We start from the raw sequence: 23478 nt of genomic DNA, 5'->3' as shown, positions 1-23478 counted from the left end.
TTCTCTCCATCTAACGAGGAAAATTTGCAGCCCAGGGAGCCGAAGTGTTTATCCAACAGACGAGCTGATCAAGGGGACATATTTGTGTTTCACAGACCCTGGAGGCATTCAATTATTTCCCTACACACAATCTGTCCTAATTCAGGCACCATTATATAGTCCCTCAGCTAAACTCTGATACAAAAAAAAAGGCATCTTGAGGCATAATCATAACAAAATATAATGCAACGGTCATTTAGTTATAACTCACCTCTGGTCAACTCCAAACACTGTTAAATATTAGACAGTAGAGCTATGCTTTCCTCTCTGCATTTACACAGGCTCAAATCACAGGGGGAGATGTATACCAGACTCAAATATTTACTATAAGATGTTTGTATTCGCATTAATGAAAGTTATGGCAGTTATCTTGGCGGACTGCCTTGAGACACACACTTTCGGACAGGCGGACAAACACACTTTATTAAAAGGTCCAAATACGAATCCCACAGGTAAAGATCTCAGTCAGAAATGCTGGTTCAGACCTGTGAAATCCCTTTCACACTTAATTAATACAATTTATTCATACAAATATTGAAATCTGTACGTTATTAAACATTTGTTTCAAGCTCACACACTCAACTCTATCTTGGTATTCATTTTGAACTTATGGTGCTCCAGATCATCTGATGTAAAACTGATTTCACTTGTACAAATCTGAACTGCGTAACTGACTGAATGTTCATAAAACTAAAGAAAAAGAAAAATATTATGTGTGATCTGCAGCAAATTACTGATAGACTGATACATTGGTAAAAGTCAGACTAATTAATTTGCTGATTAATTCTGCTATCGGCAACAGCCAAACTGTCATATTTTAAACCGTTAAAAATAATAATAAATAGAATAAATAAATAAATAATAAAATATACAAATTTTTATACATAAAAAACATGGTTGATTTCAAACGGCATACTGAGTGCTGACAATAAATAAATTAATTAATTCACAATATATTTTATAATATATAAACAGTTTTTATGTTTTACTTTTTTAATGTTTTACCGAAATATGAAAAAAAATAGAACAAATAAATTAATTCAAAATTGTCACAATATCTTATAAAACATAAAAAACTGACATTAAAAAAATCTAACTGCTGGCAGAAAAATAAGATAAAATATATATTTTTTGCACTTAAATCATTTCAAATGTTTTACTGAAATGCAAGTGCTAGAAAAAAATAATAATAAATAAATTCAAAATTGACTATTTTAGAACTTTTTTTTTAAATTTAATTTATGATAAAAAATTGTTTACTAATGTTTAACTGAAATGCAAATGCTAGAAAGAATTAAATACTTTTTTGTAATTATTTTTAAATATTAGATAATAAGAAAATACTTAAAAGATGCAAGAAAAGATGTAGAAAGCAGATGAAAGCCATTAAACGAGATACTGGCCACAGAGAAATGGAGTATGGGATTTGGCTGCGAGATGACGATTCTACTGAAAGCCCACCTTTCAAAGCTAAAACAAAATGGCCCAAAAATGGCAATATTCCAAACTGTCTGTCTAGAGATCCACCCTGCCTTAAGAGCGGTGAGCCCTGTGGATATGTAGCGCTTGGTTGTGAATTCCCAGCATGTTTGGGGTGGGAGGGTGTTGGCTTTCAGGATGTGCAATAAAAAAAATCCGTGGACTCATTCAGCTCTTGCGTGGAGAGCGTTACGCAAACAGCCCTCCAGGAAAACAAGATACTTCACGGCTACCCTCCAGACGCTCCCCCTCTCTGCAGCTGATTAGTCTGAGGAATGACCTCAAATACTCCCAGTGTCACTGATAAAAGCCCATTCAGAGAATTAGACCAGGGTGTCACTATCATGCCAGGCCATCTCTGGTGTTTCAAGGCATTGTTTTCATTTCCATGCTTCCCATCCTGAGTTAACAGGGTGAGAACTTTACCCTCTCCCCACCCAACATCCGTGAAAAAACCCAAAAGCAACACACGTTTGAGTGAATCACACAATGATAAAGACGTGCCTCTGATTTATAGCTATTGGCCAATGATTTCAGTAGCTGGCTCAGAGACCTGCTTTGACCTCGCTGGGGCTGAAGGGACTCTTGTGTAGGTTGATTTCCTTGTGAATGGGAAAGAAAAATGATGTAGGAGGCAGACCTGACCTCCAGCTCCTCTCCAGCCCTGCACGCCGGATCAGCGTATGCCACAGCTCTGCCATTCTCAACATGGGGGTTTCTCAGTGAATTTGAACATTAGAGCATTTGATGCTAGAGTTAGTTGACTCAGGTTTACTAATTCAATTAGTAAACAACATTCATTTATAATTAAAAATAGTGTTTTTGTCTTTGGCAGTGTTACTTTATTATTATTATTTACATATCCGAAAACTGATGCAACCGGTTCTTGACTCGTGAATGAGTCACTCATTCGTTCTTTATCTGGCTCTGCTCAGTGTTCATCTTCAGTTCTCTCTTCACATCAGTTCAGTCAGTGTACTGTTTGAGTACATGAATTACTCCGGGATATTGGTTTGTTTCAACTCAGAGGGAGTGTCAGCCACATTAAAAAAGTTAACAGCTTTAGTCATTTGTGGATTAATGTTTATTAGAGATGCAAACTGTTTAAAACGATTCAGTTAGATTTGGCGAACTGGTTCAAGAAGATCCGGTTACATTGAGTGATTCGTTCGCGAACCGGATATCACAAACTGCTTTGTTTTTAACTCTCTCACCCGGAAGAGAAGACATTGCTGAATAAAGTCATAGTTTTTGCTATTTTTGGACCAAAATTTATTTTCGATGCTTCAACAAATTCGAACTGATCCTCTGATGTCACATGGACTACTTTGAAGATGTTTTTCTTACCTTTCTGGACATGGACAGTATACCGTACACACAGTTTCAATGGAGGGACAGAGCTCTCGGACTAAATCTAAAATATCTTAAACTGTGTTCCGAAGATAAAAGGAGGTCTCACGGGTTTGGAACGAAATGAGGGTGAGTTATTAATGACAATTTTCATTTTTCGGTGAACTAAGCCTTTAATTTCAATAATTGTATTTTAATTTAATTTATTTCTTTTATTTTTTAAGTTAAATTTTATGTCAGTCACGTGCTTTGTTATTTATATTAGTTTTTTTTATTTAGCTCTCTTTTCTTGTTTTAATTTCAATTTTCATTTTAGTACTTCAGTTTCAATGAAAATAAATGAAAATCAGAACTGATAGAAAAAGTTTACTTTCTTTAAGATGTATTTAATTTAATCTATTCCTATTTAAATTCATTTTATTTAAATCATGTGCTTTTGTTATTTTTTATACCCAACCTTGTGCTTCATAAGGCAATGCTCTACCACTTGAGCTACAGGAACACATCTCATCTAATATTTATAATTTTATTTCAGCTTCATTCCAATTAAAAAACAAAAACAAAAAAAGGTTTTAATAAGAAGGCCATTCTGGTGAATTTTGACGTCATGTTGATTTTAAGCACACTAGGTATACACAAATATAAAGGTTCAGAAGAAACACTGTAGAGCTTGAGGGGGAAAAAAAAAGAGGTAAAAGGGCAGACTACCATGGCAGACCTGCTCTGACATGCTCTGTGCTCAGAAAGGAGTTTCCTTTGCTCTGACATGATCTACAGTTCAGACTCAACAGAGATTGAGAGGGCAACTAAGGAAGACAGACAGAGGGAGAGAGACTCTTGGATCAGCCCCGTCTCGATGAAGCCTGTCACATTCATAAATGGTACCATTGTCTATCTAAAAAATTCCTTAAAATGCCCAAACTGTGCTCACGTTACTTCAGATGGAGATCAGACTCAGTGTGGCTCCTTAATTTAAATATATCCCAGGATCAAATTTAGCTGATACAAACCGACACAAAGAGTTGCTTTTAACCCCTTTGCGTGCAAACATCGCTGACGGCCCCAGTTTATTATTGTTTCACTTTCACAGCACATTAAACATCACTGTCTTACTTCATCTGGACAAACTGTGCATCAATGGAAAGTTTAAAGACTCAAGCTTCGATATTTGACCAATATTTTGATAAAACATTGTTGCAGTGACAGATATTTAGTGATTTATGTCAGGAGTGCAAAATAATAAATCTGTATTATGCCACATTTTGAATAGAAATTCATAACTCACTCATATTCAGTCACGTCAAGAGCGGTTTATTTGTGTTCACATAGACTCACTGAACAGCGTCAATAAGGATTTATAGACCAAAGATGCATATCTGCGGAGATATATGGATATATTTACTGATGTTTACTTCATATTTCTTCAGACAGAATCGTCATTTCTATTCATTTTCCACGGATTTACGCGATCAGATGATAAACAGCCTCTCCCAGCGATCTGTGTATGTGTTTGCTGTGCCGGCAGCTCGTGCGGTGTGTGACTCAGACTCTGATTGGGTCTTTCAAACGTCAATCTAGAGTTTCATATCTGGACACCGCCCCATCGTGTCACATGCTTCCTGCACACTTCCTGGTAGTTATCTGGCCAAAACAACACTGAAACACCTCTGTACACACAAAATATCCGAATAATAAACCCGCGATTACGATAGTAAAGCTTGGTATGAGAATTTCTTGAGATCTGGGGCGTTTTTATAAAAAAAATCGAAAATGTACATCGGAAATGCTAACTTGTGCAGCGATGAAAAAGGCTACAAATAACATATTTTTACAACAGTAAACGACCAAATTCCACCCCTGATCGCTAAAGGAAGTTATTATAAACACTCGATCGGGGTTTAAAGTGAGTTTTGAGTAAAAGTGTACTAATAATTTCATAAATTGTCAGATGTAGCTTGATGCTAACGTTAGCACCAATGCTACTAATAGCAGGTGCTTTTCTTCTTCATAATGCATTTTTGTCTCAATAATTCACGTAAGGTCGTAAGAAAATGTTTTGTTGTATTTTTATAGTAAGACTTTTGATAAATAAGGGCTAAATGCAAAGAGAGACTGAAGTGAGATTGCTGCTTTGTGTCTTTGTAAAGCCTGAAAAACCACAATCAAGGCTAATAAAGGTGGAATAAAAACAAAAGAATAATGATAAAAGAATAATGCGGATAATGTGTCATACCTGGCGGAGGTGTGAAAGACTCGTTTGGTGAGAACAATACAATCATGAAACGGGCAGTTTTCACAGCCAAACACACATATAAAACACACATCAGTGTTTACATGTGAGATCTTACAGAGATGACAAGGGCCATAAATCAATCTGATTAGCCTTCTCTAAAAACACACATGACATGGCCTTAGAAAATATTTAATAAAATTCACAGTTTTACAGATTCGATTATGAAATTTTTATGAAGTCTTGGAAGACTTGTGGCCTTAGCTACACTGTGTTTTCAAACTCATTTCCTACATCAACATTTTTTAAAATACATTTAAAACATATGTTTTTAATATTTTTATTTTTGTTTTTATGTTTGAGCTTATATATCTCTATTATCATAACAGTCTGAGTGATTCTGATTCCTGAACAGTAAACTTTAAAGTGTCAGCTTTGTGAACATATGTTGAATATGTATCTAGTCAGAAAGAATCATGAGCAGAAACCTTTTTATTTTGGGTATGTAATTTCGGTCTCCATGCCAAAAAAGGGGGGTTACTAGTAAGGGGTTAAAGGGTCAGTCTACCCAAAAATTAGAAAATTAGAGTTTCTTTCTTCTGTGGAGCACAAAAATTTAATTTCTGGAAATTCTCTGCCCAATGTTTGCAACATAATGAAAGTAACTGGAGACTGGTGCTGTCAAACTTCAAAAAAGTAGACAAAAGCAATGTATAAGTATCATTAAACTGATCTATGACTTATGCACTATATTGCAAAGGTTTTGAAGAATTTTTTTTCAAAAATGTTCCTTTTTTGTTCCAGTCATGAGGGTGAGTAAATAATAACAGAACTTTCAATTTTGGATGAACTGTCCCTTTAAGAACACTCAGATTAAATCTGTGATGTGGGTTTGCACAGGTTAGTAAACCAGAGGAGGGTTATGGAGTTCACTCTCATGAAGTGCACACTCATTCTGTTCGGGCCGGGCACTGCAAACTGTGCCAGAGAGCTGGCAGGGAGCGAAGGTGTCAATCTGCCGGGTTTGTTTTTATGCGTGCCCTTGTTATCCTGAAATTTGAGACTACGATTACCAAACCACTGCCCCATGAAGGCACGCAGAAATCTGCTGCAGGACACAGCGGTAGCTGAAAATAGTAGGTCAGCAAAAAAGAATGGAGAAAGAGCCAGAGAAATGAGAAAGAGAGAGAGGAGGAAGAGAAAAAACAAACTGGTGGAATGTTCCACTGTAAAATGTTCTGGAGAAAGTGGCGGCAGTAGGTTGAAAACCAGGGAATTAGGATACAAAAATGTTTAAACAAAACAAGCAGCAGAAACACAATTGAGATCTCCTTTTTATTAGCTCAATAGTATGTCCTATATACCAACTTAAAGACTAAAAGGAGTGTGAATCAAGACTTATGTAAAAGTAATAAATTCATAAACATTTTTAGGGATTTTTTTTTTTTTTTAACAAAATGAGATTTGACAAAGTCAAATTTGTTTAAGACAAATTATAAATGAAAAGGTGAGCTTTTATGATTGCTTGAATAAAATTCACATTTTTTTTGTGAAATTGAAATATTCAAAATAACAAAACTACACTGAAATTTTAAAACAAACCCAAAATCAAATAAATCAAATAAATCTCTTCATATAAACAAAATGAAGGCTTTGTTTGCGCTCATTCCATTTAACATTTGAGGCAACTACTGTATTTTAATCATGATCCAACCAAGCAGTATCCAAATTATACTATATGATTTCGAAATTTGAAGATGGTCTGACTTTAAAAGTGAAAAAGTGAAGTGACATTCAGCCAAGTATGGTGACCCATACTCAGAATTTGTGCTCTGCATTTAACACATTCGAAATACACACACACAGCAGTGAACACACACACACTGTGAACACACACCCGGAGCAGTGGGCAGCCATTTATGCTGCGGCGCCCGGGGAGCAGTTGGGGGTTCGATGCCTTGCTCAAAGGGCACCTAAGTCGTGGTATTGAAGGTGGGGAGAGAGCTGTACATGCACTCCCCCCACCCACGATTCCGTCCGGCCCGAGACTAGAACTCACAACCTTTCGATTGGGAGTCCGACTCTCTAACCATTAGGCCACAACTTCCCCTTACTGCATAAAACATCTGCACGAAACAAAAACAGCAGACGAGCTGAGTGAAAATGCAAATTCACTCTCTGACAGTAGGTGGCGTTTATGGAAAAGAAGCAAATATAGCATTTCCTTTGCTACCGTGGTAAGCAAAGAAGTACTGTGTTCAAACAACGCTTTAATATGCGTTATACAAAGGCCAGATGAAAAGAAAAAACCATGTCAACTTTCCCAAAGACGGCCAGTCAGTTCTCCTCAGAGATACATTCACAAAAACTCTCACCCTCAACTGTATCGCAATTGTTTTAACATCTCAAACGATCTGAGTCACAACATATTTGTATTTATTTTCAACCAGCTTGGGGTGCATTGTTACATCCCTACAAATGTTTTTTTTTTTTTTTATATGTGCTGTGGGTTTCAATAAATGAGTTCAATGAATGCACTGAGATGCTGAAACAGCCTTCCTAATATATTAAAAACCTTGTTTGTTTCTATTTGCATACTAAGTAATTTAAAGTGAAATATCCGTAAGCTTAAACTTCAAAAGAGAATATCGGAAACCATTCTACTTTAATAATGTGACTCATTTCTGAATAAAACAGGATATTTAATCAGGAAGAAAATGTAGGGTGGGACTTGATTTTATCCATCAGGAACTGATCGGTCATGATCGGGTTATAAATATAAGAGGGCTTGATGATGTCAGAAGCAGAGGATGTTTTGAAGAAAGGTTACAAAGATTCTTTCCTTTGAAATAACATGCACTAATGATTCATGCACAGAAAGACTAGGGAAAAAAATACAGGATCAATTTTATTTTCTACACTGACTTTATGTCTCCCAAGCTATGAAAGAGCAACCTCTGAGGAATAATTTTTCCTCAGAGCTTTCGTTCAAAAAGGTTTTTCAAATAAATGATCAAGGGTGCCAATATATTTAGAAAAGATTGGCACATTCATGGACACAAGCACGGAGAGCACACAACCAAAAGGACGTGACTGAGACACAACGCTGCCTTTTTCCTCAGACCGCTCTCTCTGCCTGTTCCATGATGCACACAAAAATCCACTGTTCCTCAGCGGAGTGAGTCAGAAGAATGGAATTGAAGCTCTGCTATGATCATCTGTGCGGCAGAGGGGGTTTCCTCCACCAGGAAAGAGTGCAGACTAGATGAGAACAGTCACACTAAACGAGGGAAAGAAAAAAAACACCAAAATGCCATAAAAAGGGAAACAGGAACAACAAAGAGCAAGAAGGAGAAGAAGCAAATAACCTGAACTTGAGTTAGTGAGTTTGAAATAAACTGCATTTTTATTTTATTTTATAAAACTAACCACCATCTGTTCCAGGAACTCCTGCTCTTTGCTGCTTGTAGTTGCTCATGCTTCTGTGGGAGGAGTCAACGTCTGTTAGCATGTATAAGCATCTCTGCTCATGAAGAACGCAATCTGTGTGTGTGACTCTGGGTTTGAGTGCAAGTGTAGAAAGTTGTGCGTTTTGAGTATTCTGTTGCTCTGATTATTGACATTATTATTACTACTATTATACTATTATAATTGACCTATTCACAGACTATGATGAACATCGTAAAACTAGCAAAGTTTTTATATATATAAAAAAAAAAAAAACTTAAATGACAAAAAAAAGTTCACAATCACACTGCTGCATAAGTGTTTCGAAAACGACAACTTTCTCTAGCATGACCAATATAATCAATCTCTAAAAAAAATTTCCTCTTTTGGAAAGTTTTTTTTTTTTTTTTTGCTATTAGAGCCAATGAGAAAGCAAAATTACATTTGTTGTAATTCCCAGAAATTCCAGAAATCATTTTAATATGCTGATTTGCTGCTCAAGAAACATTTCTTACCAATGTTGAAAACAGTTGTGCCGATTTCTATTTTGTGGAAACCCATGCTACTTTTGCTTCAGGACTCTTTGATGAATATAAAGTTCAAAAGAACAGCATTTATTTGAAACATCATTTGAAATCTAATAAATGTCTTTACTGTCACTTTTGATCAATTTAATAAAAGACGTTCCACAGTTTGGTCATTCGTTACATGAAGGGAACTCTGGATATTCCAAAACCCCAAAACAGAGATGGGCCAGACACAGTGTTTTATGATGCTTTAACATAAGCAAGCAATGCGACGTTCATCAAGACCAGCATGTCCCACAGCGAGATCAAAAGCTCAGCACAACTCGCGCCCCCCCATGACTGCGCCGGATTTTGTCTCCCTTGAGGCCACAGGCGACTGCTGTCTGCACAGGGTTAACCTGGAAAGAGTGCTGGGCCAGGTGTGATGTGTTAGCGGTGCCTGATCTCCACATGTACACATTCTTTTAGAAGTTTTCCTTCACTTCTAAACGTCTGCCCAAGGCCTCTTGCACTCTCGACTGTCAGAAGGGAGACACATTTTTGTTTTACACACAGCTTTTCAAAACCGTGGCCACTAATATTAGACATCTGCCTTTTGGAGTTCTGATTCTCGGAGCTGGAGGAAAGGGGTGAGGGATTGGGGGGCCACTGGGGGGGGGGGGGTGGTCTCCGAGCCACATCAACAGGAAACATATTTAACTCAGTCCAGAGAAAAGGAGTGAAAGGAAGAGATAGCGCTGGAATACAGGGACACAGAGAGTATTTTACAAAGAAAATCAGGTGAACTTAATATTGCCAATAAATAATATCTAAAGGTTCATTAGTCTGGAATGCATGCATGCATGTGTGTGTGTGTGTGTGTGTGTGTGTGTGTGTATTTTACAGGCCTCCTGATGAGAGTGAGTCGACAGTATGTCTGTGAGAATACGGACTAATGCACAGTGACGTATCTGAGCACCAGAACATATTTTTATAACACCTCACAATTCTATTGACCGTCGCTCGGAAGGATTGCATCAGAGTCAATCCTGCAGACGTCCATCAAAAGCCCTGCGTCTGGCAGGAAAGGTGATTCAGAGGAGGAGGAGGATGTAGAATTCAGATGTTTTTCAGCTTCATAAACCTCAGCAGGAATGGAAAGCAAACCTCACATCCCTGTACGTTTCCACCGAAAAACTCGGGTTCATACCACACAAACAGCTTCGCAAAGAAACAACATAAAAGCTAGATCTCATAAAACTGGATTACTCATATTTTAATCACCACAGTCGACACTGACTCTCCAGACACTTTGTGTAATGTAATTGGCCACTAAAATACAATTATTATACTTATATATATTGTATTTTCACGCTACTTTTAAACGCATCAAATCAGCATATTAGAAGGAATAAATAACATGTTTAAAGATATTACACAATTCTGATATTTTTTCTCAGAAATGTGAGCTATAACCTCGCAGTTAAGAGTGATAAAGTCAGAACTGCAAGTTATAATTTCATAATTGCGGTATATAAACTCACAATTGCGAGACACTAACACGCAATTCTGAGAGAAAAACTCAGATTTGCCGCAATTACCTTTTTTTTTTTTACTTTTTATTCAGTGACGGAAAAAAGTTTCCATACATAAATGTAAGAAAATAAGGACAGTTGTCATTTCTTTTGGTGAACTGTTCCTTTAAATCCAGCCTAATTACAGTACACAGAGCTTTCTTTAGTCCAATTTGTCGACTTGTCATTCAGACAACCTAACAGCTAGCAACAGTAAGCAGTCTGAAAAATATAAGGCAATTACTGTGATTTACGGAAACAGATCCTGCTCGAAAAATGTCCACAGAGCTTCATTTAGCACTTTTAGATACTCTCAAATGCTAAAGGGGCTCTGAATTACAGACATAGTATGTACTGTAGCACCTCTTTACAGGACTGTTTTAATAAAGATAAGCCAACGGTAAACTGCCCAGCCCTGGGAAAACATTTATCAGCAAATTGTTTGCAATTGAAATGCAAAGTCAACATCAGAGAATAACAGGGGACTTAGCTTATCCAGTGCAGCTGCCAAAGCTCGTACAAACGTTAGAAAATTAAACAAAGATCTTATCCTGAACATGCCGGAACATTACCGGGGCCTTCAGCTGCATCTTCTCCACACCTGTGAGGTACAGACTCTCTTTCTCCATCTACAGCTGCCAGCTATGTCTCTAGAATAAACTAAACAGCCCTCCGCTGCTGATTCTGCTGTGCTATTCTCATTGGACAAATTGAATTAAACAGTCATCGCAGTTCCTCTTAAGTTCCTCTTAGCTGTGTAAACAGTGATGGGAGCACCCGGACAGTCAGATCCAGTATCCTGTGGTCTAGGCTACTGTGACTGTCCACTTCAAATCTCTTACATATACTTGCAAAACTTTTACTGAGGGAATTCGGTGGCCTTTATGAAGTTAAAAAGACATTATGAGGTCAGATGTAATTTAGTGTAGGGATTCAGTGACCGAACGCCTCTCCACTGGCCAAACACACAAGAAGGTAAGAAATGGTTTTGTAGCACTGTCACATGACCTAGATCTCTTAGAGGTTTACAAATAGTTTTTATGTAGAACATTTTAGGGTTGCAAAATGTTGAGGGAAAAAAATCCTTGTGACTTACTGGCTAGAATATTATATATATATATATATAATATGCCACACAAATGTGGTGGCATATTAAGGTGTTGTGCCACACAAACACCTTCATGTATTCATACTAAATGTAAAATAGACTTAAAATGGCATCATAAACTGTAGAGAAAACCCCTTGATTCCTTTCCAAATGGGTCTGATTCACTCACAGATTTGATCAGTAACATTTAGTAAAAGCAATATGAAGATCTTCATTGAACGAACCTTGGATGCATTGCAACGCCCCGTCTTCCGTGCGGATGGTGAACGTCTCACCTGGGTTCACCTGGACCAGGATCACCTGTAAAACAAGAGCAGATGTTCAATTTGTCGAACAAGGGAACAATTCTTGGTCTTTAGTCTTAGATAAAAAGTTGCTATAGAATATTTCTGGCTTTTAATATGAAAGGCTGTTGAGACTTGCTGTCAATAAATAAGTCTGACTTTACAAACTCACCTGCTGTGGTGCATCGCCATTGATCACGTGGTGCATCATGGGAACCTCGTTGCTCAATGGAGGCGGGAGGTCCAGCATTTGGTCCATCATCATCATGGTGACGAACATTCATGGAGCCCTCCCTACAACAGCTTGAGAGAAAGAGAGAGAGAGAGAGAGACAAATTGTTAAAATAATATCTAATTACACAGTGAAAAGCCAGGCCTAAAAGCCAGGCCGCTCTTAAATGAGTAATTAGCCTAATTTGAAATCAGCTAATGATGAAGACTAAAGCAGATCCTCATCTGCTACCCCATTCACACACACACACACACACACAATGCAAATACACACTGAACCACACACGTCTCACTGAAAGGCTACTGGTGGGTTATGGAACGGGATGAAATCATTATGATGTCACCAATGTTTATATGATGATGTAATCTGTATATAAAATGCAGTTATAGGGCGACAGTCTCTCCAGCACAGCAAGGAGACCAGACAGAGAGAAAGAAAAAAGGAAAAAACAACAAAACAGGAACCTTTGTCTTGCAGCAAATGTGTGCCTCTAAAAAAAGGAGAAAAAAAACAGGACATTTTGCCTTGCAGCAAACCTGTGCCTATAACATATATATATATATATATATATATATATATATATATATATATATATATATATATATATATATATATATATATATATATATATATATATACACTAATTTCCATTAGTCATTTACTACAATAAAAGCTCAACTGAATCAGGTGAAACTGATTTTGTCTTCAGAAGATTTCTAAATGAATAAATGAATCGTTATCCATGTTTCGTACTGTAAATGACAACATTGTGATTTTTAAATTCACAAAAGAATTACTAAAATGATTCGAGTGTTTTTGTTTTATTAGATAACATTTAACACATATTACAATTTTTAAATATATTTACTATGTAATAAACACTGAATTTTATTTACTGCCATTTACTGACCATACAACTTGGAAACAATTATAGCAATATAACTGTGAATGACAGATTCAATTCAAATGTACAATTAGCATGTTCACTGCATTTGTAAAACTAATTTCTTACATTTAGATTGGCACATTTAAAAATCAATGTGGCAGTTTCCAAACTCCTTCTGTTCCAACTTCCAAGTGCACTATTTTCAACATATTATGATTTGAAATGAACTAATTCGACTTTTGCGTAATACAGAAAACAAGGGTGTAGGCTGCAGCCTTTAAAGCATAAAACACTTGCACAACAGACCAGCACAGAAGTCAACACAAGTCAGTACTGTATCATTTAGATTGATCAAAACAAAGGCAATATTGCTTTGTCACACTGGATGAACACCTCACAGAATTGCTTCACATGACACTCTTAAAACTCTTTAAAAACAGCCAAAGTTCAGGTGGGGGGAAAGATCAGCACAGCAATGATAATGTCTTCTCAGCTGACTGGTGCCATTTTCCTCTGCAAAAGCAATAACCTGTCCAATTTAACTCCAAACACAAACGTCACCCCCAGGGGTCAAACCAAGAGCAACAAAACCATTCATCTGATGCTCTGAAGTAGTGCAGGAAAAACAACAGCTACAGAGATTACAAACAGAAGCCTTAAGCTACGAAAACGTACTGTGGTTGTACCTTCAGGTCCATACATTGTTTCTTAACTACGGCAGGATGTTCATAAAATGTTGTGGCATTTTGTGGTTCTTTTTTGTTAGAATAATTTCAGTCGGTTGTTAAAAACCACAAAAATCAACCTACAGTGTACATATGTCCTCTGATCTCCAGGAGAGAGGAAGACACGAGAATAGAGGTCGGGGGCTTTTTATTGGCTCATAAATGCCTTCACTTCCACTGCTAAACACACACACCACCCACAGCCAACCTGTTTCCTTGAAAGTTAACATGAAATGATTCACAGCCCACAATCTCCACAATGTGACATATATATAGTGTATTCAGGTTAAACAGTATATTAACTTCACTTGGTAAAGTTACTTTACATTATGTGTTCTCTAGATGACTAGAGACTGAAAAATAAGAATGAAATGAGACTGAAAAATAAGAAGTCTCTGTGATATCAGCTGTAAAGAAAGGCGGAACAACTAAATTTTTTAATTAAAAAAAAAAAACCTAAAATAAATAAATAAATAAAATGAAATACAAAAACAAAACACACATACACAAAAATTAAACAAAAAATAAAATTAAAAACTAAACAATTTAACAAAAACAAACAAACAAAAAAACAGACACACAAACAAAATTTCAGACCATTTTTTTTTTTTTACTAACATGCATCAATATTCCAATTTAGAAAAAAACAAAATAGGTGGAACAACTCATTACATTAAATATTTGATACAATTTTAATAATTAAAAAAATAAAAATAAATAACAAAACTAATTTAAAAAAAAAATCAATTGTCAAATTGACAGAAGCTCTACATTAACCTCACTTCATGAGCTGCTGAAGCATCCTGCAGTCTTTCAGATTCTGAGCATGCTTGTTTTCCTTTTCTCTGAGCTCTACACCACAGCCTGTAATTACCGCCCAAATAAAATCATTAACACTACAGCTTAACACGCCAAAGCCTGCGGGGTCCAAAAACCTTCTCTCTTCTCCTGTTCCCCCTCCTCTCTCTCTCTCTAGCCCTCAGGCTCTCAATCCATTCTTTCTTTTCTTTCTGCTCTCCTCATTCCCCTCATTCCTGAGGATGGCTGGAGTCTGAACGTCTGTAGGGTTGAGGGGGGCATTTAAGGGCTAAATCCCCTGAGAGAAAAGTTGAGAAGATTCATACAATGTCAGAGACGAGGGGAGCGGAGAGGGGGGTGTCATACAAAGAAGCTGGACCCCCTACCTTCACGGGTCATGTTGTTGTGACCACGTCACAGAGAGTCCTTTCATGGCATGGCTGATGTTCTAGCGATGTGGGGTATTCCCTAGACCACTTCCCCGTCGCCCTCACACCCCTTCACACAGTCAAACAGCACGCCTTTCATCCAACCAAAACAACACCAGTGAAACAATCATTTCCTTGATGACATCATCTCAGATCCTCCTCGGGACCTGGATGTTTGATGATCATAGAGAACATGGATCAGAGTGCAACTGGACAGGTATGTTGTGTTTCACCAAACATGGAAGAAAGACTATTAGATCTAAAATACACACCAATATTTGTCCTCTGGAGTTTCAGAGATCTTAAATGACACAAAATATCTGAGAAATAAAACGATAAATATACACAGTACACACACATATATTATACAAACAAAAACTTTTTTTTTTTTGGGGATGCAATTAATCATGATTAAACCTTTGACAGGTACTAATACACACACAGACACACATGTACACACAAAATTTTATCACATTTTTTATTTTGTGCCGCTAAAAGCATAAAAAAAGACAATTCAACTTTGGTATAAATTTACAGATAACTAAGGGATATGATCTAGGGAACTAGGGACTTCAACCTAATTCGAACATAGATGACATTTAAACTAAGGCTGAACGATTAATTGCATTTGCGATAATATCGCGATATGAGAAAATGTGATTTTCTAATCGCAACGTGCGCGATTTGAGGTGGGCATGTGACGCGAGCGAAAGAGCGGAGAACTCGGCTGCAACAACTTTTCATCCTGTCAGTTCATATTTAACCTGTAGCGCAATGGCCTCTGCCTCGACGGAACAGTCAGTAACTGACACAGCTGCGACTTTAATCTCAAAGAGGAACAGCACGTCGGTGGTGTGGAACTATTTTGGTTTCAAAAAAGAAGATGCTGCACAGCTTCAGGTGTTATGCAGAGCATGCCGTGCTCCCGTTGCGACTTCACGGGGTAACACTACAAACTTGTTTCAGCACTTAAAAAAATACCACAAATCAATGTATGACAGTTGTATGACCAAAATGCCGAGCACCAGTGCGCCAGACAGGCCAAATACCTCAAGACAGGAATCACTGACCGAAATGTTCGAAAGTGTCACTCCGTATGAACGTAATTCAAAACGGCACAGGGAAATCACTCGGGCAATAACCGAGTTCATAGCCAAAGATATGATGCCTCTCAGCACGGTGACCAAGCCTGGATTCGTGGCATTGACATATACGCTTGATAAACGGTACAATATACCCTCCCGTACATACTTCAGTCAGACTGCCATACCGGAGCTGTACAAAAAGTGTAAAGAGAAAGTCGCCGCGGAGGTTAAAACGGTGGAGTTTTTTGCTAGCACTACAGATATGTGGTCAAGCCGCACAGCTGAGCCTTACCAGAGTACCTGTACCTGCCACAAGCGCTCCCTCAGAGCGTCTTTTTAGCACAGGAGGGAATATTGTGACTTGCACTCGCTCATCCTTGAAGCCAGCAAAAGTCAATATTCTGGTTTTCTTAGCAAAAAACCTGTGAGCCACTGAGAACAAAACTGTTGGATCATTATAGCTGGCAGTGCCATACTCGTAGTGAACTTTAGTCTGTGTGGTGTGTTATTGTTGTGTACTTGATAAGTGAGGTTGATCTATTCCAAATTATAATATTAAAATAGTTTTTGTCTAATTTAAAAGTGCATTTCTCCATTTTTTTATTTATAACTTTATTTATTTTGATTTTACTAAATATTTTAAAAGCAAATGCTGTTGCAGTTGTGTGAAATGTTACTGACTTTGGAGCAGTAAGATAATTATTATTTTTAATTATTTTTTTCTTCAGACTGTAAATTTTGCACACAGTGTTTACAAAGTGCGCATACCTTTGCTTAAATTATTGAAATGCACAGTGGCAAAGCCATAGATGTTTCTGTAACGAGCAGTTCAATAAAATTTTTTAAATTTAATTATAACAAATAGGCCCAGCCTATGGGAAAGAACATTTCACACTAAATGCATCTAATATTGTGTTGGTCATATTTAAATAATTCATTACGTTTTGTTGGGGAAAAAAAGAGGATAAAAAAAATCTTTACAAAACAAATCGCATATTAAATCGCAATCGCAATATTGGGGAAAAAAAATCGCAATTAGATTATTTTCCCAAATCGTTCAGCCTTAATTTAAACCACAAGATTTTTACAGACTCAACTTTCTTAAACCTCCCTAAACACATTAAAAAGACACATTAGTAACATTTGGCAGAAGCATTGCAACGATGCAAATTCGCAGTAATATTTTAAAGTGATAGGTGTAATTTTTGCAAACATAATGATTGTATTCAAACAGGTTTCCTTAATACTAATTAACCGTTAGTTGATACAACAGATAGTCCCACCTCAAATTCACACCAATGTTGCTGTGTAAAGGCCAGTCAGGAAGCTCAAATCAACAAGACAATGTTTTGATAGCGCCACAGTATTTATGAGGAATCAACCTTACTCTATACAGAAAAAAGTACACACTTCAGCTTTAAAGATCTTCTTCACAACAGCAAACAAGCACTAAATACAGCAACCTGCCACACACACCACCATAGGATAGATTTAATTCTTTTTAGAAATCTGTTCTTGCATCTGGCAGATTTACAGTTCCAGATGTGGACCCAGTCTGGCATGGGCCTATAATCAAGCTAATGGCACATAATAACACTGAGGAAGCTGGGAAACCAAGAAAACCATCACTTTTTCCTCTCCATCTCCCCCTTATTTCTTTATTCTCTCATTCCATCCCTTCCCTCAGCCCTGATCAGCTGAAACACACACACACATACACAAAACACATGCTCAGGCTTGCACACACACATTCCCAGAGAATGAGAAACAATCTAAATGACACATTTTTTGCCTGCAAAGTAACTCCCTCTCACCTCGGAGAGCTCAGGATTTCCATCTCCCCGACGTTGACTCACGTCTGTGACTCTGATCAGCATTTACAGCCAGATGACATCACCTCTTTAAAAATATCTCAACAACCTCGGCCACAATGGAACTGAAGCGATAACAGTCCAGACAAGGAACAAGCAGGAAATCAAGGACACATTGCAGGAGTGTGGCAGAATAATGACTGGCCTTTATTTGCGTCTGGTCTGGTATATGAGGTTTCTGGCCTAGAATCTTGCTTGCCTAATCAGGGTAGTGCTACAAAGTTAAAGTGTAAAGGCCCATTAACAACAATTAATCAAGTTTTGACAAATTTTCACACCACAGCTATGAAGATAATGTCACAGAGCAACAATATCATTGGAATCACTTTCTGATGAACAATAAAACATTCATATTCATTCAGAGTCCACACGACTTTGAAAGGACTGTGCATTTAATGTGGCAGAAGACACTTATAATAAACAGAATGTTACCATTCGTTGGTGTCAATGCTAATATTATTATATTTTTTGGTTATTGTCCTTGGTGTTAAGGTCTAAATTAACCACACAAGCCTGAAAAGAAATCTCATTTGTTTTTGCACATATTCATATTATTAATGAACAGCATCATACATTTCAGTCTGTTGAAAGTTATCATATGTAGAGGGGGCATTAACGAAAAAAAATAAAATAATAATAATAATAATAATAATAATATTTCCACATTTTCCACATCAATAGTGATAATTAGACAATATTTTTACAGTTCAATTAAGGAGTAATATAAACCGCTTTAAAATGATTTCCAGTGGCATTTTTCTAACCTTATTAGATGTATGTATCATCTTTAATGGAAAACTCTTACATTTAATTAATAAACTGAATTAGATTAAAAAAGGTGATACTAATCAACTGAATTCAGTATCAAAAAATACATATTTGCATTGCAGATGCTGCATCTAAAGTGGCATTTAGATATTTTGATTAATGCTCTTGATTAGAGGTGGCATGCAAGCATTGACACTGCAATTACAATTGCATAAATAAAGTTATGAGAAAAAATGTTGGCATATGTTTAACAGTGGCATATTTGATGATCATGTCTGCTCGCACATCATTAAAACAACAGTTATGATATTATAGTAGAAGCCACTAATCAAGTAAGGCCAAAAATCATGCAAATCTGAAACAACAATGAGGATGAGTAAACAATGACTGAAGTTTTATTTTTGGGTGATCTGGTTTGGTTTTGATCTCTTACATTTAATTTCAGACTTTGTAGTATCTTGCAAAATCTGATCGTTGAGATCATTTCTGAAACTCGAGAGATTACTAAAGTCTGTTTCTCAAGATCAAAATATGTTCTCCAATAAATCTCATTTCAAGCTAAGATAATAATTTGTCATAATACATTTTTTTCCCCTTTGGTCTATGTAATAGCATCAGGACCCATCTCAGTTCCTCTGTCCTGTTTAACAGATAAAGGTGTTACCCAATACTGACACCACAGACTCCAGAGCACGATCTGGTTCCTCCCTGAAGGCACAATAATGCAGTTACACACCCAGCTGAGCTCAAAAAGCTGACCCTGTTTCTGCCCGCACTGAAACTTCATCCACTCTCACCTTACAGAACTTCTAGTGAAAGACACTAGGAGCGAGGGGACAAAAAAATGAGGGACAGTGCAGAGAAAGAAGACAGAAAAGTGATTCCCAGGATCCAAATTCAATGTTGCGTAACCCCAATATGAAACCTGATCCAGCCTCTGAGCGCTGAGAAGGAGCAGAGGAGCATCTTAACTGGGTCAGGCTGAGTGAATCATATTCTCCAGTTGCGCTGGGTCACATCAGAGAAAATTATACAGTCTCACACCCTTAACATCCTAATTGTACAGGGACGGAATAAAAAATGAGCTACAGATTGAGAAAGGAAGTTCAAGAGGCTATCTATGAAGTGAAATAGCTCGGTATTAATATCTGAACGATTCTTATGTGCCAGGTCTTTTTTTTTTTTTTTGTGAATCAACAGTGCAAACAGTGTAGTCCTGGACAAATGACTCTACAGAGCTGCTTCTTTTACTGAATCAAAACATACATCAGGAAAATGGTGCTTTGAATCATAAAAGAATGACTCTTATGAACAGGTTCTTTTTTGATGAATCATATATAACAATATAGTTTAATCCCAAACAAACAACTCTTTTGAACTAGTTCTTTTTAGAGAATCAAAACATAAAACATGAAAAGTGTAGTCTGAATCACAAATAAATTAATCAAACCAGTTAGTTAAATCAGAGTCATCACTGTCTAGTTATCATAACAATGATTAGTTTAAAGATACATAGTTTTAGTCATAGTAGAATCATTTTAAATCGATTTATCACTGAAATTCTCACCTAACCTTCATAAACATTTCCATCAAGTCAATGAGCCTCATGTTCTTGTCATAACATCCATACTGATGTTTTAATATTACAGCTAGTCGGCCAGTTTAGACTTAACCATATTTCAGAAATATCAATCTACAGTCCTCCAGACACGCAAGTGTTGTAATAAACATGTTCATGTCTGTATAGAATGAACAGGCAGCACTCTTCACCATAGCCACTTTCCCTCCCTCTTCTTCTAAAGGTTAATAGATCACATACCTTATCTTTATTTGGGCCTCAGCTACAAACAGGCAAGCTAGGTAGGTTTACATTCGGGTTTCGGACATCTGTACCAAACATGTTATGATTAGTAGGAGGTAGATCACCCGAGTCATGAAACATCTGATGCAAAGCATTGCTAGATCTGGTTCTTATGATCAAACATCGCTGTGATGCTCAGCAGAAGAGACAAGGACCATTGCCCACTCCTCAATCCTGCCTTTAGCAATTGATGGCTGATAAGGTAAAAGGGTGGGAAAAGTTTTGTTTCAGCACTTAACTATCCATTCATGTGCATTCTGTTGCACCTATGCTCAAACAGGTCAGGATCAGGAAGGAAGGAAAAACAAAATTATGTACCAGCTCGGAGATAAACCATGCACAGAGTATGAGTGGAAAAATTCCTCAACCCCATTTTTGCTTCACAAAAAAAAAAAAAACATCCCTAACAAAGTAAAAATATAATTAACCATTGAATTTTTTTGGCCAATATTCAGTAGTGGTGACACAGAATCAGTGTTTTGAACAAATTAACTGAATGAATGGCTCAGTGACTCGCTTTTAAAGATATGCTAAATTTGGAGCCACACACTAATTTTACAGTTTCTACCATATGAATATGTCACATGGTTCTGAAAGTATCTTCCCTTTCAGTTTTCAAATTGGGATTTTTTTTTTGTCTTATGACCAGTGATCAACCAGACAAACGAGCTACAAGGTGAATTGCGTCATTACCAACATGGTTCTGAAGCAAAAACTGTATTATAGAATCAGACAAAAACACAAAGGTACAAGAGTGTGTACTTAACACCTTAAATGAGGACAGAACTATACAGATTTAATTGAGATTGATAATCAAATTAACAAGGGATAACTATAAAACATATTTTAGATGTTAATTTTAACTGGTGAGATTTCTTGTCCATGCAAAACCAGGAATTAAAAAAACAATTATTTAAAAAACAAGTTCAAAATAATGTGTCTTGATGGCTTCAATAAAAGCATACATTAGAATTAACAATCTCATAGCTCACATTTGGTTTGCTTTTATGTTTTCTTTAATTTCCAGAAGAAAACGAATGTCTTTTACAAATAGCCAAAGTTAGTACAATAAGGCCATCCTTCAAAAATATTCTTGTTTGCCTTAACCCGACCGACCCAGTCAATTTAGGACAGACTCAATTTTTTTTTATTTTTTTTTGCTTTAATAATAATTGACTAGCCGGTTCTAAATTTGCGTTAGGATCGACCATTTTTTTTTTTTTTTTTTTTTACTCTTCAAACAACTAATACAAAAGCATTAAAAAAATATTAATTATATTTTAGTAAGTATTGTAAATATATAAATTTCCTAGGCCTACATACAAACAAAGACTACTTTCTTTCTTTAAAAAAACCTGACGTCATCTAGGTTTACACGGATGTCACACTATGGCCTGTGTGTTTGCTTCGTCTCATACTCTCATTCTCTGTCAGAGTCAACGGTTCGCACTTGGTAATGATGGCTGCAGTAAACTAAATGTTTATGGTCACTGTTCAAAGTCATACGGGTTCGGACACCATAATACATCTAAATATGTAATTAAAAACAGCTCGACACTGCTTTAACTTGGCACGAAGCTCCAGAAAAACTGTGCCCAGATCTTTTCCCATCCCTTCTCCCGTCTAGTCTAAAACGTCGAAAATCTATTGCACAAATCGATTGGACCAACCAACACAAGTTTTGAAAACGAAAATAGGAAATTGATTGTAACAGCCTTCTCTTGGAGCGCGTCCAGTTTTCTTTTCTTTCTTTCTTTCTTTCTTTTTTTTTTTTTTTGGAACACGCGGCGTCACAGCAACTTTATTTTTACATCACGTAATTTGTATTGGGGTCTCTTCGACCCGCGGACATGAAAAACAACCACAGACTTGGCAACACTGGTTGGCCTTTACTACACCAATACCAATAACGTGATTTTAAGCCCATAAAATGCGAATTTTACCAAGGCAACCCTGCCAAAAAAACATTTATTAACGGGTAACCCCCTGGGAACACGATTGGGCTAGTTTTGAGAAGCAAGTGGGCAGGATTTGTTTTGAAAACCTGGCAACCCTGATCTGAACGCACGTGCTGGAGATGTACTTCTAATCACAGGAGTGCCTTTACTGACGAGATGCAGATGAAAATCGCATTCGATTTTTTGCACAGCCCTACAACATCACTTTTTGAACACTGCTAGACCAATCAAATTTGAGAACCGGAACTACTTGCTCATACTTATGGGTTTGTTTGAATCCTTAACCATAACCAAAAACAGTGGGGACAGAACAACACTGAAGGAGGGAAACTTGGGTTTTTAGCTCAAGGGTATGATGGTGATCAGGGTTCACAGTAATTCTCCACAAATCACCCATTCCTAAACCAGATCTTTAACCACTACCACCACCCTTCCCAGTGCTAAAAGCCTTGCCTAAATGTTTTACAAATGTACCATGAGTTTCACATAAGATCATCTCTGCTACCCTCAGGGTAACAATAATAATAATAATAATGACAACAAAGGAGTACTGACAGCTCAACAGATCATTACAATCCCTCTCAGGAAATGATGGAGGAAGATAAATCAAAACATCTGATTTTTAAATGCAATAAGCACAAACACCCATCAAAGGAAGGTGGTGGACAGTGGAGAACCCAGAGAGCAAACCAGGTATACAACAGATGACGGTACAGCTTGAGAATGCGAGGTGCAAAAAATTGGGTAATCTGTAAAAACGTATCTGCAGTGTGCATTTGCATTAAATGTTAAGGAGAGTGTATAAACAGCTAAATATAGCCTGGCGTTATCACAAGAACTGGAGACTCA

At 36.9% G+C, this 23478-nt stretch overlaps 1 pseudogene; it reads right to left on the bottom strand.

The window, feature by feature from the left end:
* The window catches only part of LOC113081530 (fibronectin type III domain-containing protein 3B-like), a 45118-nt pseudogene that overhangs the window by 19695 nt on the left and 1945 nt on the right, over positions 1 to 23478 (bottom strand).

Source organism: Carassius auratus, unplaced genomic scaffold, assembly GCF_003368295.1.
Source record: "Carassius auratus strain Wakin unplaced genomic scaffold, ASM336829v1 scaf_tig00034526, whole genome shotgun sequence".
Classification (NCBI taxonomy): domain Eukaryota; kingdom Metazoa; phylum Chordata; class Actinopteri; order Cypriniformes; family Cyprinidae; genus Carassius; species Carassius auratus.
The sequence above is the reverse complement of the archived record's forward strand: the minus strand, read 5'-3'. Positions and strand labels throughout refer to the sequence as shown.